We start from the raw sequence: 6,794 nt of genomic DNA on the forward strand, positions 1-6,794 counted from the left end.
GAGGTGCTTTGATAGAATTACTAATGTCAGCCTGGGAACATGCTCACAATATCAATGTTAACATGCTGGTGTTTAGCAGGTATAATGGTTACCGTGGTCAAATTCTTAATTTACAAGTGTGTTAGAATGCATTAGCAATAAACAATATGTACAGTTGATGACGATGGAAAGGTTAGAGTGTACAAAACTTCCATCCAAGAGATAAACCGACCAACTAATGTCTCTGGTGTCCACAGAGCAGCGCCGCAAGCACGGCTGAAAATCATTACACATGACCTTATACGAATAAAAAGACCTCAACTCAACCTCAGGTTTCTTCCACATGCATGGCTACATTGCCTCTAACTTTATCTACCGGAGCCCCCAGCACATCCTGGATAAACCTGTTCAGCACTCTCAGAGGGGTCAGTCAAGTCTGTCGGCCAAGCTGGCAGATCACACTGAGGAAATCCAGGGTCACAGAGGCCCACATCCCATTCCTCTTAATCCAACCACATGCCAAGCCAGATTCACACAGTGTTGAGGGACCTGTGGTGTTGAGCCCCTCCTGCCTTATTAGGAAAAGCTGGGAGTCTGGTGATAAACTGGCCTCTGTGGCATTCTCTACTGTCCCTTTAGCAGATTTCTGCTCTTTGGTCCATGCTGCCTCAGGTTGGAAATCTGCCACCTGACTCTCCAAGTCAATCAAGCTGTGACCACCCTCCTGGCCAGGACGGCAGCTCTCAGCCAAAGGAGCCTAGATCAGAAGACATCCACCGACCTCTTCTGAATCTCTGCCAGGAAGCTGCAAGGGGCATTAAGCATGATGTCACAGGCAGACAGCTGCCAAGTTGTTTATTATCAGCACCCTGCCCCCTGTATGAGGGACGTGATAGCAGGTGCTTACACTTCGACAGCCTCGCTTCAATTACTTGAGACACACTGCACCTTGCAAGAGACCCATTACTCAACAACCATTCCCTGTCAGTCCTCCCTGAGGCCTGCTGGGAGCTGTGGAGAAGAAACCACATACCATGCCACACTGCAGCGCCTCATTCTCACCACAGTCCTGGCCGACGCTGTCCTGCTGTGACAATGTACCACCCATCCCTTAACCCAAATTTCCAGGATACCTGCACGGATGGCTTGAAAAATATTATCCTCACAGAAGTCTAAGTGAATCCTGCAAGCTCAATTTTCATGAGCTATTAGTTTGGAAAAGATTCACTGAAAATCAATTGAGCCTGGCAGCTGGAAGTAGAACCAATCAGTGAACTTGAGGACTGATGTAGATGATGACAGCAAGCAGTGGAGTATTTAAATTCAATTTGAGCGCCATTTTTGGTTTATACAGCTGACAAATTAAAGACATTTTTAATTATGACAACCATGATCTTCTCCTAGTTTTGGCCTGTATACCTGGACATAATATTGTACTCATCAACAGTGGATACAAGCCCCAGATGGATTTTAAACCCAACAATTAAAAGCAGAGGTCTGAACAAAGGTGAACATTAAAAGTTATTGCCTCAGTCACTCATTACGACCATCGTTTGCAGTAAAGAGTAACTCTGCAACACTAGAAAAACTCGTTAAGGAGTTCCTTCTGGGTTCAGACAGTTGGACCGTGGAAGTAACTCCTCTGTGCATAAAACAGTTACATCAGGGCTCTCTGTCAGAATCAGACTGGTCCTGACAGAATTAAAGATTCAGACACACTGTACAGAGAGTGAGCAAGAAAGTGGATAGGGAGAATGTGAGAATGTGAGGGAAAGAAATACAGGGTAAGGAACAAACAAGATCTGAATAAAAATAGGTAGTAGATGAAGATAAATGGACACAAACAATACGGGAAAACAAGCCAGAAGGAAATGAGAAGATATGAGCTGAACAGAGTAAAAAGAAAGAATGAAAGATCAGTGGGTGAAGACGATCAATGTTACCCTCTATGTTAGCCCCTCCACTTTGTAGTCTCTGCGTTATCTAAATGTAATGGAAAAGCATGGAACTGAATGGCCGTTATAGGTCATACCAGCAGTTTTAAACAACTTTAGCGACAACATGACCTTCACTGCAGGAGTTTTCATTGAGCAGGCCTGCCAAGTGGATACCAGACGAATGCTGATGTTTTTTTTTAAAAATCCTATCAACACTGAAAATCTTTGTTTATTCTCATTCTGCAGACTTATAAGACAACATCATGGCAAATCAAAAAAAAGAAATCTGACCAATCTGTGCAACAGCGCACATAAGTAATTATAATAAACATCATCAACTGTGAAAATACATGTGAAATGACAAAATGAGAGCAATAAAGTGTGACAAAGAAACAGTGTGGTTGATTCTGTGCATATTTATGTCTGTATTTGTCTGCTTGTGTTATTAACTGAAGAACAAATGAAATATAGAGGCAGAATATTTCTGTGACTGTAAATCTATGACAAATGCAAAGTTAGTGTAGTTAGTGTGCACATGAACACAAATACAGTAGGATTGGGCATGCTTGTGTGTGGCTACTTAATATATTCTCTCTTCACTTTTCACTTAAGTCACTGCTGAATCCCATGGAACTTTTCAGCCTGAATAATTGACTGTACTTTATCCTAAGTAAACCCATACTGTCCATAAAGAATATTTATGAGAGGACTAATTTGCAATATGGTGCGTGTGTGTATGCGTGTAATGGAGGAACAAAATTAATGTGTAAAAGAAGCAGCTCCATCTACTTGGGTTGTAACTGAAAGCCTGCATGTTTGTCTCCACTATTGCACAGTAACATGAATGTATGCAAATACACAGCATCCACATGCATTTGTGTGTAGATAAGACTGTGTCCGTAAGCATGAGCACCTATTCCTATGTGTGTCTGCATTTCATATTTCTCCCAGCCAATTAGACACACCCACTACTGTCCTACTGTACACCATTAAAATCAAAGGGAAACTTTGAAAGCAGAATTTCGTCTGTAGCTTATCATTACTAAGCTCACATTGTAGCAGAAACATCAAAGGAAATCCCTTTGGCTCAGATAACTACAGTGCATCTCTCATAGCCAAAGAAAGGCAGTGGAACATGGAAGAGGGTTAGTGAAGTTACGAAAGGAGCAGGTCAGTGTTTGGAAGTAGTGAATGGTAAATATGAAACATCTGAAGTATCAAGGGCTTTTTACAGAAAAAAGGCCAATTCAAAAAGAAACCCATAGCTCTACACATATCCGGAACCGCAGCTACACAATCGTTGATATGAGGTATGTCCAGTTCTATTGATAAAAATGATGCATGGCTCTATCATAGCTTTTGTACATCAAATATGTTCTGAATAATGTACAAAGATCGAGTTTCTTCATTCAACCCCTTACATTGTTGGTTGCCAGCAATGCCACTGCAGTAATCTGGCAGTTTACTAGCCAAAGAAGAAGAGAAGGATAGGAGCTCTGTGCTCTTTGGTTAAAGCACCTGCTGTTTACACAACTCCCTACCGTGGCTGGGAGTCTCAGGGCTACAAAGTTCCCTTTCTGTCCTGCATGCAGTGATAGCATCAAAGATCACAAGTCAAAGATCCTTGTTAGACCTCACTGACAGACACAACGGGAGACTTAAAGACTTGGGCCAAAATAAAGAGAGATTATAGAAAAAAAGAGAACAGCTGCAGCTGAAAAACAAGGAGATGACCAGTGGTGTGGCCTTCTGGTTAAAGTATTTGCTGAAGTATCTTATCTTCTGATGGAGAGATTATTCACTGCTAACAAACTAACCAAAGTGATCTTTGAAAGCACAAACTATAGCCCAACCAATTTTGTATTTTTGAAGGCCCATACTGATTTCAATATTTGGGAGTTATGGGGAAGATAAAAATCAGTCATAAACAGTTACTGCACACAGTTTATATACATATATAAGCAACTGAATTCTATTCATGGCTTGTCAAGGGTCAATTGTTTCTGTGCTATAATTTGACTCAAGACCTAAATTCCATAAATGTTAGCAGAAGAAAAAGTTTTCATAAGAACATTATTCTAAAAGTGACATTTAAGGATACTAAAACTTTGATCAGTGGTATGATCCAGCTCCTGCATTTCAAGCAAGCACGAGATTAGAGAAGATGGAACAATAACACTATAACATTTTCTGAAACTCAGACCTCTTTCACAGACATCTACGTGACAGGTGGAAAACTTTTGCTGAAACGCCGTGACCTCTAGAAATTGAAATGGGTTGAAATGGCTTCAAAACAGCTTCTCACAGTAGAATTATCAGCAGAGACATAAACCTGTCAGAGGGTAAGATCTGGAGTCTTAAGTTTCTGGTTGGTAAGAATACTAAAATTCTCCACTCTTTTCTGGAGAGGCGCCAATACTATGATTAGAAGAGGAGCTAACAAGTTATGTTTTCTAAAGTCTAACATTGAAAAGGATCCCAGAATTATCACAGCTTTTTGTGAAAAAAATAAAAAAAAAGCAGCTCCTGCATTCTAAACTTCTTTCTGATACTTGACTATCAAGTGTTTTTTTCACACTGTGGGACTCTGATCAGCCATCCATTCCTATTCCACATTTCTATATTGTCTCTACACACCAGTTTTTCATTTCAGCATGAAAGCTTGTTTCTGTTCATTCAATTATTTAACGTGGATTAAGAATCTAGTCTAGACGCAAGATAAACTGCGTAGTGTTGAAATTATCAGCACAACAGGTGTTGGAAACTGACGACAAGCACTTTGATGATTTCTTGACCTTTGAAGACGCAGCCATAGATAAGTGCTTAAATCGCCCCACTAATTCAGTATTACAAGAAAGTATAAAAAGAAACAGCTCTTAACAAACATATAATCTTTGGAAGTGTGTAAAATACGAGAAGTAGCTAAATGCTTTTTAATTAAATTAAAATGGTGGTCAGTCATCCGAAGTTATGAAAGCAGGTGTGAATGAAGAAATTTTATGTTCTGTGGTGTACAATCTGTTCTATTTTCTATTTGATTCTATCATATTTGTATGGAAGTGAAAATCCTCCTTCCTCTCACTTCTCGCTGCCCAGCCCTGTGACAGATGAGAAATTGAACAATTGATATTTCTGACAGGAACTCAATTAAATCCTGTGGCCACTGTCAAAAATACTACACAAGAGGAACGGTAGTGTGTGTATGTCTGCGAGATACAATCATATACCTGCACTTTATTGCATTTGTTAAGTTGTTTTTTATTGACGAAGAACACTGAACGTGTCTAATAAATAAATAATAGTTTAAGCCAAGAAAAGATCAGCAAAAATAGAAGAGAAGAGAAACATTAATTTAAGACTTTCAATTTTACAGTCCTAAAGACAGACGTTCAATCTAGTCATATGATATCTTTATAATGCTTCTCTTATCTTTTTGACCACGCACTGCTTCTCTGTCTGCTGATGGTGATTTTGATGACGTTAACTCTAATAAAAGGAACTTCTCCTATAAGCTGTTGGTTAAGTCCATATTCCATTATGGCAGAGAGAGACAGAAAAAGAGAAAAAAAATGAGAGAAACTTACTGATAGAAAAAGAAACACGACTGTGCAAAATGCAAAGAGGGAACAAGAGTGAGAGAAGAGAGAAGGACAGAAAACGAGAGAGAGACAGAGACAAGCTGCCCCTGTGGCACTATGTGATAAGGATATTATGTAGATTGAAATGCTTCATGCAGGTTGAAATCAGCATAAAATGTTGCAGCAATTTTCTTTTAAAACTCACGTCATGGCTTAACTGTCAAATTATACACAGACTCCACTTTGAGTGTGATCTGAATGCAAATCAGGTTTCTAATCTGAACTCTTGTGTGGGGCATTTGAACTCTGAAGACATACAGTATGAGTATACAAAGTTTTGGGTGGGTGTCAACACTTCAAAACAAAGGGTCAAAAGTGTAGGGTGCATATTAACATGAATCCAAATTTAAATGGAGACAATGACAACTTAAATGCCCTGGATGTCCTGAGCTAACTTTTGTTCTTCTCCTTTACATTTAGCTTATAGCGCCGCAGGGTCTGAGAACAACCTCACAGAGAACTCAGTGCTGTGATGTCATGTTAACATGCTGATGCCAAGCAGGTATAATGTTTACCCTGTTCAGCATGCACGTATAGAGTTTTAGCATGCTAACATTTGCTAATTGGCACTAAAAACAAAGTACACCTGAGGTTGATTGGAATTATTTAAGTTTTTCCTGACGACGATTTATATTCCTAGAGCCATGCCACTAGCAGAAAAGGCATTAAAATACAATTATTTATTTTTTTATGGTCTATACTACATTCTCATACTGACAGTAAATCTAGAGTTATTAAACAACAATCAAATGCACTCAAATGTGAATCGTTTTGTTTACAACCACACAAGTACTCATATTTTTTTATTGCTTTATTGTGTTCCTTGTTTAATAATGTGCATGGGAGATAAAGTTGAAGTGTTATTGTAGAGTGATTATGATTCTTTTCTCTTTTTCCCCCCCTTTACCTTTTTTCTATACAGCGAATACATCATGTTGGTTTTGCAAGACGGCTAAGTGCAGCATTTCCCAAATCGGGGTCCACAAGGGGTTCCTAGAGTGGGTTTGAGAATCCCCACAGAAAAATGATAAATATTTCATTTCCATTATTTTTGCATACAGTACACTCTAGTGTAGAGATCTGCACATTGACAGAATATAACTGATTATTTTATAAATGCTGTTTCTTTTAACTTAAAGGTTTGGTACAAAACACCCACACAGATTTTGAATCAGGAGCACATTCGCAACAGCAGATGTTTGAGAATACCTTCAAAACAAAAGAGCATGTCAATATTAAT

The sequence above is a fragment of the Morone saxatilis genome, unplaced genomic scaffold (assembly GCF_004916995.1).
Source record: "Morone saxatilis isolate NCDOM2014 unplaced genomic scaffold, NCSU_SB_2.0 Contig1, whole genome shotgun sequence".
NCBI classification, from domain to species: domain Eukaryota; kingdom Metazoa; phylum Chordata; class Actinopteri; family Moronidae; genus Morone; species Morone saxatilis.